The sequence below is a fragment of the Oncorhynchus nerka genome, linkage group LG7 (assembly GCF_034236695.1).
Source record: "Oncorhynchus nerka isolate Pitt River linkage group LG7, Oner_Uvic_2.0, whole genome shotgun sequence".
Lineage (NCBI taxonomy): Eukaryota > Metazoa > Chordata > Actinopteri > Salmoniformes > Salmonidae > Oncorhynchus > Oncorhynchus nerka.
Genome location: NC_088402.1, coordinates 29,757,842 through 29,770,078, shown reverse-complemented (window position 1 = coordinate 29,770,078; position 12,237 = coordinate 29,757,842).

The following is a 12,237-nucleotide window of genomic DNA, read 5'->3' as shown; positions in this document are numbered from 1 at the left end:
GTTGGAAGAGCAGGTGCTTGTGTTACCGCTGCCTGAGCCTACTACCCCTGTAGGGGATGTTGCTGCTCCTGTAAGCCCATTGGTGTCTGATAATGAGGGCGAGGCTAAAACACCAGCCACATTGTCCCGTTTTGATCCACTCTCCCCACTGTCAAATGGTGATGCCAGGAGGGATGTCCGTTTAGCACAGTTCCAACTGGAGGTGGAAGAGAGAGCCCAAATTAGGCAAGAGACTCTCCAGTTGGAGATGTGTAAAATAGAGGCAGAAAAAGAACGAGAACAACGGCATTTGGAGATGTGTAAAATTGAGGCAGACAGAGAACAAAGGCAGTTAGAGTTCAAAATGCGCCAGATGGAACTGGAGGCAGAGACAGCGAGGCTAGCCTCCGGTCCTACAGTGCCTGTTTGTGAGCTGTCCTCACCTACTGTGTCCTCAAACACGTTTGACATTAGTAGGCAGATTGCCTTAGTACCTTTGTTCAGAGAGTCAGAGGTTGACTCCTATTTTTGTGTATTTGAGCGTATAGCCGTAGCATTGAAATGGCCTGAAGAGGTATGGTGCCTATTACTTCAGTGTAAATTAACTGGTAAAGCCCAAGAGGTTTTGTCAGCGCTACCTCTGGAGGACAGTTTGAATTATGAAGTGGTCAAAGCTACTGTTCTTCGTGCCTATGAGCTTGTGCCTGAGGCATACCGACAGAGATTTAGGTCTCATAGAAAGTCTTCTAGAAAGACTTATGTGGAATTTGCTAGAGACAAGGGAAATCTGTTTGATAAATGGCATGCTGCTAGTAAGGTAACTGATTTCAACTCTCTCCGGGAGTTAATCTTGTTGGAAGAGTTTAAAAATTGCTTACCCGAACGCATTGTAGTTTACCTAAACGAACAGAAAGTATCTTCCCTGGCAGAAGCGTCTGTGTTGGCAGACGAGTTTGTGTTGACGCACAAGAGTGTGTTTTCGGCTCAAACTGAGAGTAGAGCCACTGAGTTTCCTACCTTTAGCCCTAGTCGGCCAGCAGTAGAATATCAAGCACGCCAAAAGAATGAGCGTCCCTGTTTCTATTGTCATAAAGTAGGACATATGATTAATGATTGCTTCCTGCTTAAACGCAAACAAGGGATGCCAATTCGTGCCAAGCCACCAACAGGTGTTGCTCTAATTCGTACGGTTGTGAGGTCTGCAACAAAACAGGTGCCTCAGGGTAACTGTAGTTTGAAAGTCTCAGTCCCCGACCGCAGTTATGAACCATTCATTTTCGAGGGGTTTGTGTCCCTAACGAATGACGAATCCTTAGAGATACTGGTGCGGCTCAGTCGTTTATATTGTCTGATGTGTTGCCCTTATCTGACGATACATACTGTGGTTCCAGTGTGTTAGTGCAGGGTATTGAAATGGGTTTTGTCCCAGTGCCATTGCACTTTGTGAAAGTACACTCTGAGTTAATCAGTGGAATATTCAGAGTGGGGGTACGCCCTATGTTGCCAGTGAAAGGTGTGACCTTTATAATGGGTAACGATATTGCCGGAGGAAAGGTAGTACCCGTATTGGAAGTATTGGATAAAAGTGACCACTCTCTCTCGAATGAGCTGGCACAGAGTTATCCACATGTGTTCCCCGCTTGTGCTGTCACTCGTGCTCAGGCATACAAGAGGGTGACGTGATAGATTTGTCGAACACTGTTCTGTTCAAAGAGGTTGATCAAGAAGATGGATTGTGTGATACCTCTGAGAAGCTGATCACCTCTGACAAACAGCCCAGGAAAGAATCAAAGAACGTTGAACTTATTGCTGATGCAATACAGTTACCAGTCACTCGTGAGCAGCTGATTGCTAACCAAAAGGTTGACAACAAGCTTGCTAAATGTTTTTCTAGTGTTGTCTCATTGGAAGATGTGAAGAAGAAGAACGTGGCTTACTTCATTGATGGTAATCTCCTCATGCGTAAATGGAAATCCCATGTTGACGCGGATGGAGATTGGAATGCTGTTTACCAAATAGTGATTCCTACAGCCTTTCGACAAAATGTGTTATCCCTTGCTCATGATCACCAGTGGTCTGGTCATTTAGGAATCACAAAAACTTATGATCGGATCCTTCGACATTTCTTTTGGCCGGGTTTAAAACAAGATGTGGCTCAGTTCTGTCGGACATGCCACACCTGTCAGATAACAGGAAAACCAAATCAGGTTATTCCTCCCGCTCTTCTTTGTCCCATACCTGTCATAGGTGAACCATTCGAGCATGTGGTGGTTGATTGTGTCGGACCGTTACCGAAGACAAAATCGGGTAACCAGTTTTTGTTAACGATAATGTGTATGGCTACAAGATACCCCGAGGCCATTCCTCTGAGAAGGATTACAGCCCCGGTAGTGAGTAAAGCCTTAATAAAATTCTTCACGACATTCGGGTTACCTAGGGTGGTACAAAGCGATCAAGGAACCAATTTCCTATCCAAGCTCTTCAGGCAGGTGTTAAAATCCTTGTCAATTACGCACCGTGTGTCAAGCGCCTATCACCCAGAGTCTCAGGGTGCACTTGAAAGATGGCACCCCTACAACTCATCCAGAACGCCGCAGCCCGTCTGGTGTTCAACCTTCCCAAGTTCTCTCACGTCACCCCGCTCCTCCGCTCTCTCCACTGGCTTCCAGTTGAAGCTCGCATCCACTACAAGACCATGGTGCTTGCCTACGGAGCTGTGAGGGGAACGGCACCTCAGTACCTCCAGGCTCTGATCAGGCCCTACACCCAAACAAGGGCACTGCGTTCATCCACCTCTGGCCTGCTCGCCTCCCTACCACTGAGGAAGTACAGTTCCCGCTCAGCCCAGTCAAAACTGTTCGCTGCTCTGGCCCCCCAATGGTGGAACAAACTCCCTCACGACGCCAGGACAGCGGAGTCAATCACCACCTTCCGGAGACACCTGAAAACCCACCTCTTTAAGGAATACCTAGGATAGGATAAAGTAATCCTTCTCACCCCCCTTAAAAGATTTAGATGCACTATTGTAAAGTGGCTGTTCCACTGGATGTCATAAGGTGAATGCACCAATTTGTAAGTCGCTCTGGATAAGAGCGTCTGCTAAATGACTTAAATGTAATGTAAATGTATGCTACGTAAATATTGTTTGGAATCTGAGAAAGATTGGGATGAGGGAGTTCCTCTAGTTTTGTTTGCTGCTCGTGAAACTGTGCAGGAGTCCCTAGGTTTCAACCCGGCTGAACTGGTGTTTGGTCACACAGTGAGAGGACCAATGAAAGTCCTTAAAGAACAGTTCTTGTCCCAAGACTTGTGTACCAGAGATGAGAATGTGTTGGACTACGTTAGTCGCTTTCGTGAGCGCCTACACCAAGCTTGTGCTCTCGCAAAGGAAGCTCTGTCTTCCTCACAGAGGAGCATGAAAAGACACTATGATAAAGAGGCTGTTTCTCGTCCACTACAGCCAGGTGACCAAGTACTGGTGTTATTACCTGTTCCAGGATCTTCACTGTCAGCTCGTTTCTCGGGTCCTTATTTAATTGAAAAGAAAATAAGTGAAACTGACTATGTGCTTCAAACTCCTGATAGACAACGCCAATCTCGTGTGTGTCACATTAACATGTTGAAAGCTTACCACACCCGACCCATCACACAGTTAGAGAGTTCAAAAACAGAGGAAGGTACTGCTGTCTCCTCTGCTACTACTGCTATGATAGGGGACTGTCATATTAATGATGTTGATGGCTTGGAGTTGCGCAATACTCAGCAGCAGTGTGTTAGATTGCCCAACTCAGAAATGCTGCTGTCTATCCAATCCGGTCTGGTTCATTTAACGGATGGACAGGCCAATGATATTGTGAGGCTACTACACAGTTTTCCATGTCTCTTTAATGACGTTCCTACTCGCACAAACGTGTTGGAACATGACATTAATGTTGGAAATGCTACACCTATCAAGCAACACCCATATCGTATCAACGCTTCCAAGAGGAAGATAATGAGGGATGAGGTGAGATATTTGTTGGAGAATGACCTGGCTAAGCCAAGTTCAAGCCCTTGGAGTTCTCCTTGCATTTTGGTTCCTAAACCTGTTACGAATCCCTTTTGGCCCGACAGTCTAGGGGGGATGGTAATGAGACCCGTAACATAACTCATGCTAATTATTATTGTGACAAAGTAAAAGTGTGAACGAAATAACCACGACAACAGAAATCTACCGTCAAACTCTAGGTTTATTTATAAACACACGGTAATGGGGGGAGCAGGAAAAGGGGCTGAGCTGGACCCAAGGAAAGAAACAATAAGTATTCAAAAACACCCCTAAGCTAGACTAGCCTACTTTAACAACAGCTAACTAACTAACCAAAAATACAGTGGGTGGTCCGCCCAGTTCTAACTAGTGTATTTAACAAAGTTCACCTACGGGTAGTGTATGCCCATGGGCGACTTGTCTTGGTTTCCCCTTTTCCCACCAGCAAACAAACACAAACACCATAACCAAAAACAATACTCACAGGTGATGACAAAGTGCTATGGAGGTGCTTAAACAAAAGAGAGGCAAAAAGCGAGAGTGAAACACAGAGACCTACAGACATGGCATTTACAGAGAGATTGAGCTAGAGATTGAGCTCTAGAACAAACAAATGATGGGGGTTTTTAAACCATGGGGAAGGAACTGTGATAGGGTAGGAAATAGGAGGAGGTGTGTCTTCTGACTGATGATTGATTGTTGACTGATTGGGGAGTGATGGTTTTCACCTGTGAGGGGAGAAGGAGAGAAAAGAAACACACACACAGGATACACACACACACAGGATAACTGTATCCGTAACAGAGAGCATAACTAGGTAATAGCTGGAGCAATTTAATTGCAAAACCAACGGCATAAAGAAATAACAAACATGCGTACAAAACCCGACGAGCACAAGTAAATATGTGCACAAGCACTTACAACAAACAATTCCACACAAAGACATGGGGGGAACAGAGGATTAAATACACAACAATTAATGAGGGAAATGAAAACCAGGTGTGTAGGAAAACAGACAAAACAAATGGAAAATGAAAAGTGTATCGACGATGGCTAGAAGACGCCGAACGCCGCCCGAACAAGGAGAGGAACCGACTTCGGTGGAAGTCGTGACACTGGAAATATTGAAGACTCATGTTAAAAGGAACCACCAGCTTTCATATGTTCTCATGTTCTGAGCAAGGAACTTAAACGTTAGCTTTTTTACATTGCACATATTGCACTTTTACCTTCTCCAACACTTTGTTTTTGCATTATTTAAACCAAATTGAACACATTTCATTATTTATTTGAGGCTAAATTGATTTTATTGATGTATTATATTAAGTTAAAATAAGTGTTCATTCAGTATTGTTTTAATTGTCATTATTACAAATAAAAAAATGCATATTTTTTTTCTCGATTAATCGGTATCGGCTTTTTTTAGTAATCCAATAATCAGTATCGGCATTGAAAAATCATAATCGGTCGACCTCTACGACCGACCCTTCCTTTTCAAGTTGCTGACATCACTGGGACTGTCTACGATCTCCGGTTAATCCCTGTATGTGTGTGTGTGTGTGTGTGTGTGTGTGTGCGTGCGTGCGTGTGTGTGTACATGTCTTCGGTTAACCACTGTAACTTTAGGAAACACCCACAGTGAGAGTCAGTATCCATTCATTTGGACCAGGGAGAAGGATAGGAACTTTGATGTGCATCTCGGCACATATGGAAGCAATCTCGGACATTCCAGCTAGATTATAGCATGTTTTGAAAAGGCCTTTCACTAGCCCTATTTCTGGCCATGGTGAATAGAGTTTCAAAGGAGGTAAAGATTCAGTTACTGTTAATATGGGCCTGGGAGAGGAGTGAAACGCAGGTCAGAAGAGAGAGCGGGAGAGAGAGAGGGAAAGAGAGAAAGAAAAAAGATAAGGGATTGTGAAAGAAAATTCTGAAACAGAGAGAAACAGAAGCTGTGTTTGAATGCCCGTACTAACATACTGTATACTACATATTTAATTAGTATATACTAATAGTTCATTTTAGTATACTGTAAACAAACTGTATCCTTTCAGTGGATGCTCTGGCCGGGGAGTAGGGTCGATTCGGGCGTTCTGACCTTTAAAATGGCAGTCAAGCACCCAAGTTAACGTTGGGTAGCTATTTCCAGACACAAATGAGGGAACTCCTCACTCTGACCATTTTACTTGCCCTAGCAGAGCTGGTTAGGCAGTTTTCATGTTATTCATAGCGTTGGTGACTGTAACTGTGTTGATGGCAACAATTGAATTACTCTTTTTGCCGATGTTTACTGACACTGGCCATATTCAAAGGGTGTTGAGCCTTCGTAAATTCATCAGCTATTCTGCACTCTGGTACACTCAGATGAGAGTGCTCTGAAATCGGAGTAGATAGCCAGTGCGAATTCACGAAAGCCATGTCCATTCAGATTGCACAACGACTACACCACTTACAGTAGATAAGCTAAGAACGATGGGAATAATCAAGTCAATAAACTTGGGTAGTTAGTTAGATAGCATATAGTTAATATACTGGAAAGTTTGATGTATTAGTAGCAAACTAATGTTAGGTCGCTAGCTAACATACCGGTACATACTGCTGTAAGGATATGCTATGTGGTTCATAAGGATAACGTAGCTAACAAATTGTCAGCCAACATAACGTAAGGTACCTTATTTGAAAAGTCATGACTTTATTACATTGCTCAACATTTGTCATAATTAGTTAAAGAAATTAATTTTTATCTGCTCTCGTTGGACTTCGGTTTCATATTTTCCGTCATTTTCTTCAAATCTGAACACGATGAGAAGCCAAGACCATTGTAACGTGTGCATACTGGCGGCAGAGAAGTCAGGCGCAGGAGAGAAAAGACTATGTTACAACGGTGCAGTTTAATAATAAAAAACACAAATAAATAAATACAATAGGACAAAACCCTTCACACGCCAGACATAACGTGCACAAACTCTTACAATCAACAATACCGGACAATGACATGTGGGGAACAGAGGGTTAAATACACAACATGTAATTGATAGGATTGAAACCAGGTGTGATGGAAAACAAGACAAAACAAATGGAAAATGAAAGGTGGATCGGCGATGGCTAGAAGACCGGTGACGTCGACCGCCGAACGTTGTCCAAACAAGGAGAGGGACCGACATCGGAGGAAGTCGTGACACCCATTTTCGGAAGAATTACATAATGGGCCCTAAAAGCATGGAAGTAATGTCCACTGCTTGTACAGTATACTTCGTATTTTGGCGAATGTTGTACAGCAAACTTTTGGCATACTAACTTTATCCGTACTATGACCAATAAGCATACTACAGTTGAAGTCGGAAGTTTACATACACCTTAGCCAAATACATTTAAACTCAGTTTTTCACAATTTCTGACATTTAATCAGAGTAAAAATTACCTGTTTTAGGTCAGTGAGGATCACCACTTCATTTTAAGAATGTGAAATGTCAGAATAATAGCTGAGAGAATGATTTATTTCATCTTTTATTTCTTTCATCACATTCAGAGTGTGTCAGAAGTTTACATACACTCAATTAGTATTTGGTAGCATTGCCTTTAAATTGTTTATCTTTGGTCAAATGTTTTGGGTAGTCTTCCACAAGCTTCCCACAATAAGTTGGATGAATTTTGTCCCATTCCTCCTGACAGAGCTGGTGTAACTGAGTCAGGTTTGTAGGCCTCCTTGCTCGCACACGCCTTTTCAGTTCTGCCCACAGATTTTCTATGGGATTGAGGTCAGGGCTTTGTGATGGCCACTCCAATACCTTGACTTTGTTGTCCTTAAGCCATTTTGCCACAACTTTGGAACTCTGCTTGGGGTCATTGTCCATTTGGAAGACCCATTTGCAACCAAGCTTTAACTTCCTGACTGATGTCTTGAGATGTTGCTTCAATATATCCACATAATTTTCCATCCTCATGACACCATCTATTTTGTGAAGTGCACCAATCCCTGCTGCAGCAAAGCACCCCCACAACATGATGCTGCCACCTCCGTGCTTTACGGTTGGGATGGTGTTCTTCGGCTTGCAAGCCTCCCCTTTTTCCTCCAAACATAACGATTGTCATAACGAACTGTCATCAACAGTTCTATTTCAATTTCATCAGACCAGAGGACATTTCTCCAAAAAAAGTAGGATCTTTGTCCCCATGCACAGTTGCAAACCGTAGTCTGGCTTTTTTTTATGGCAATTTTGGAGCATTGGCTTCTTCCTTGCTGAGCGGCCTTTCAGATTAAGTCGATATAGGACTCGTTTTACTGTGGATATAGCTACGTTTGTACCTGTTTCCTCCAGCATCTTCACAAGGTTCTTTGCTGTTGTTCTGTGATTGATTTGCACTTTTTGCACCAAAGTATGTTAATCTCTAGGAGACAGAACGTGCCTCCTTCCTGAGCGGTATGATGGCTGTGTTGTCCCTTGGTGTTTATACTTGCGTACTATTGTTTGCACAGATGAACGTGGTATCTTCAGGTGTTTGGAAATTGCTCCCAAGGATGAATCAGACTTGTGGAGGTCTACATTTCTTTTTCTGAGTTCTTGGTGGATTTCTTTTGCTTTTCCCATGATGTCAAGCAAAGAGGCACTGAGTTTGAAGGTAGGCCTTGAAATACATCCACAGGTACACCTCCAATTGACTCAAATGATGTCAATTAGCCTATCAAAAGCTTCTAAAGCCATGACATCATTTTCTGGAATTTTCCAAGCTGTTTAAAGGCACAGTCAACTTAGTGTATGTAAACTTCTGACACACTGGAATTGTAATACAGTGAATGATAAGGGAAATAATCTGTCTGTAAACAATTGTTGGAAAATTACTTGTGTCATGTCCAAAGTAGATGTTCTAACCAACTTGCCAAAACTATAGTTTTTGTTAGCAAGAAATTTGTGGAGTGGTTGAAAAACGAGTTCTAATGACTCCAACCTAAGTGTATGTAAACTTCCGACTTCAACTGTATATACTCAATTTACGTCACAAATAGTATGGTTAGTGCGGTTAGTATGATTATTTGAACACAGCTTGAGTTTTAGTCGTTCAGTATTCTCTTGGGTGATTTGTATGTATTGAGTTAATGTTTCAATTAGGAAGATAATTATTTCCCTCTGCATTAGAATTCACTAAAACATGCTTAATTACATTTGGATGGTTGGCGCCAAGAATGGATTGTTCTAGGAACATTTACAAATAATAAATAAGTAAGATGTTATGTTCTGAGTCACACGTTCAGTTCAACATGTGAGGTAAGGAAAAGTTCACAGAAATGTCCCGCTGTTTTGGGAAATGGGGATTTTTCTCCCCAAATCCCTCAAGAGGTGTCAAGAGAAATGTATTCACAGTATTTATGAGCATCTTCACCAAGGCAGATTTTCTTATCCTTGACACATCAAGGACACAGTAGTCAAAAACAAACAAAGAGAATTTACGAGAACTCCTATTTGTGATTTTGGTGGGATATTTTGACACCCCTTTTGAATTTTTTCAATTTGGTCTGACTTTGTAATGCATTGCATGGACAGCTCTTTTATCTGTGATCATGGCTATCGGATTATTTGTCATGCCTGTGAGCATGTATTAGGCTGTTTTAAAAAAACTCCTTATAAAGACCAATGTGTCTCCACTGGGATTTTGAACCGCTATACTTTAGGCAGGCAGGCAGGCAGGCAAGGCATGCAGGCAGGCAGGCAGGCTAACACTCCAACACAGCCAGTGAAATGGATCCCATAACTGAACAAATTAGAAGCGTTAAGAGTCTCAGTTCAAGGTTGTTTGAATGTCACATGTAAATGCTTTAATACTTTACACTCTGCACTGATTTGATAATGAAATAGCTGTTCATATTTTCAGGATATCTATAAATACTATGACCCTGGTCTCCTGTGTTCCACAAGACTGCATTAAATAGCTGAGTTTGGGGAGCTAACTTAAGTCTTCAGGTTTCAGGAAACGTTACGCATCATTCGAGCATGGTTAACAAAACATTGTAGGTCGGGTCCACATCATTAGACCCTACATACAGTATGTTTGAGATCTTTCAATTCCCTTGCTCTGTTCTGTTTACCTTTCTCTTTATTCCCTTTCAAGACAAACACAGATCTCTGAAAACAGTCTCTCTCGCTCTCTGGTTCTTCATTTCTCTCTCTATTTCCCTCTTTCTCTCTCTCTCCCTATCTCTCTCCCTCTCCCTCTCTCTTACTTTTTTATTGCACTGTTCTCTCTCTTTTACTCTCTAATTCTCTCTTTATCTTTCATTCCCTCACCTTTTTCTTACACTGCTCTCTCTCTCTCTCTCTCTCTCTCTCTCTCTCTCTCTCTCATAATAATGTTGAAGGCTGTAGGAACAAAGGCGTTGAATGATTAATTGTCCCTATCCTTCCTCTTCTACGTGAGTTAGCTAATGTTTTAACTCTCTGACACAGGAAATCATCCTCTTAATGACCAATGTCATCAGCGGCCCAACAAATGATCATCACACTGACACGCTACATAGATTATGCAGTCATACCAAAACTACTTAGACATTCACACTTGAATATTAACTAACTGTAAATGAATGTTAGTAGCAGCCATTTGCAGCACTGCTCTTCATAATTGGATTTGCTTTCATGCGTTGTGAATGAACGGCCTAAACATTATGGCACCATCATTGTATTCTCTGCTCATATGAAATAAAAGGTTATCCATAACTTGCCAATAGAAATATAGTTAATTTATCTGTCCCTGGTATGAATGAGTGACTGGAAGAACTCTCATTACAAAAAATAACAGCCTATTACTCTGTGAGCTTTTAGATATTTGATGACCATGAATCACTGTTGCCCCTGACGATGACAGTATGTGTGTGTGCGTGTATGACGTTGATTGTTTTTCCTTCCTTTTCCGATAGATGGATTTCATTTTGATATTCTCTTCAGAATTAGTTTAGTCCTCGGGGTCAAATAGAGTATTGACTTTAAAAACAAAAATCTGACTGCAGGCCTTCTGATAAGTCACTGTGCACAAGTAAACATATAAAGGCTTTGTCAGGTCATATCTTGAATACCATCTTGATCACAAAGACTTTATCATGACTAAATTGAATTGAATACCGCTATGTGTACTGAGTGTGATATGTATTTATTTCAGAAGAACTGTAACAAGCCCAAACTAAGTCACCCTGACTGAAATGGCTTTGCTCAAAACCAAACACAAATGAAGATAAACACAGTACCAATAGACTTAAATTTTTCCGCCATTTAATCAAAGACATGGGGAGACTCACGTATATTACAGTAACCTACACTACCAGCCTGAACTGCATCTGTTTAGCTAAGATGAGTGTTGAAAAGTAGACAGCATATGCTTTCCAGAGCCCCGCTTGTCAATGTGAGTCTTAATATTTCAGAGGCTGTGTGTGTGAAACCACCAGCCACAGCACTTTCTATGGGCTTGTGTGTGTGTGTTACTTCAGGCAGCTGGAGCTTCATTACAGAGTGAAGGCCCTTATTGTGTGTGTTTTGAATCTTTCATCAGTCTCTAGCCTAACTGGTGGGGACAAGTCTTGAGGCGCTGCGTATGGATACTGTTGGTGTGTGTTATTGTGAGTGTGTGTTTGTGTGCAGCTCCCTCTGGTAGCCAGCTATCTTCCAAAAATATTTTTCCCGTCAGACCTGAGATTTGAAGCAGCATCCCTCCGACTGCTGGCCTGCCTCTCTAACCTCTAGGCTACATGTCACTCCATCAAACATTGATGTCCGATTATATTTTCATGCTTTGTATCAAACCACTGGGTTTCCTCCTTCCAAGTTATAAACTTATGACTTATTAATCAATGGTGAAATTCAAACATCTCCCAAAAACTTCCTGATGATAAGAAGAATATTTGGTGGAGGAGGATGAAACTGACTCGTGATTCCTACTGTATGTGTTTGTATTTTCAATTGAGACAACAGCTATTATTACATACAGTGGGGAGAACAGGTATTTGATACACTGCCAATTTTGCAGGTTTTCCTACTTACAAAGGATGTAGAGGTCTGTCATTTTTATCATAGGTACACTTCTGTGAGAGATGGAATCTAAAACAAAAATCCAGAGAATCATATTGTATGATTTTGAAGTAATTCATTTGCATTTTATTGCATGACATAAGTATTCAAAGCCTATTTTTAACGTAATCTAGATCAATTCATATTTTGAACAAAAGTGTATATGAATATGCTCATGTCTCA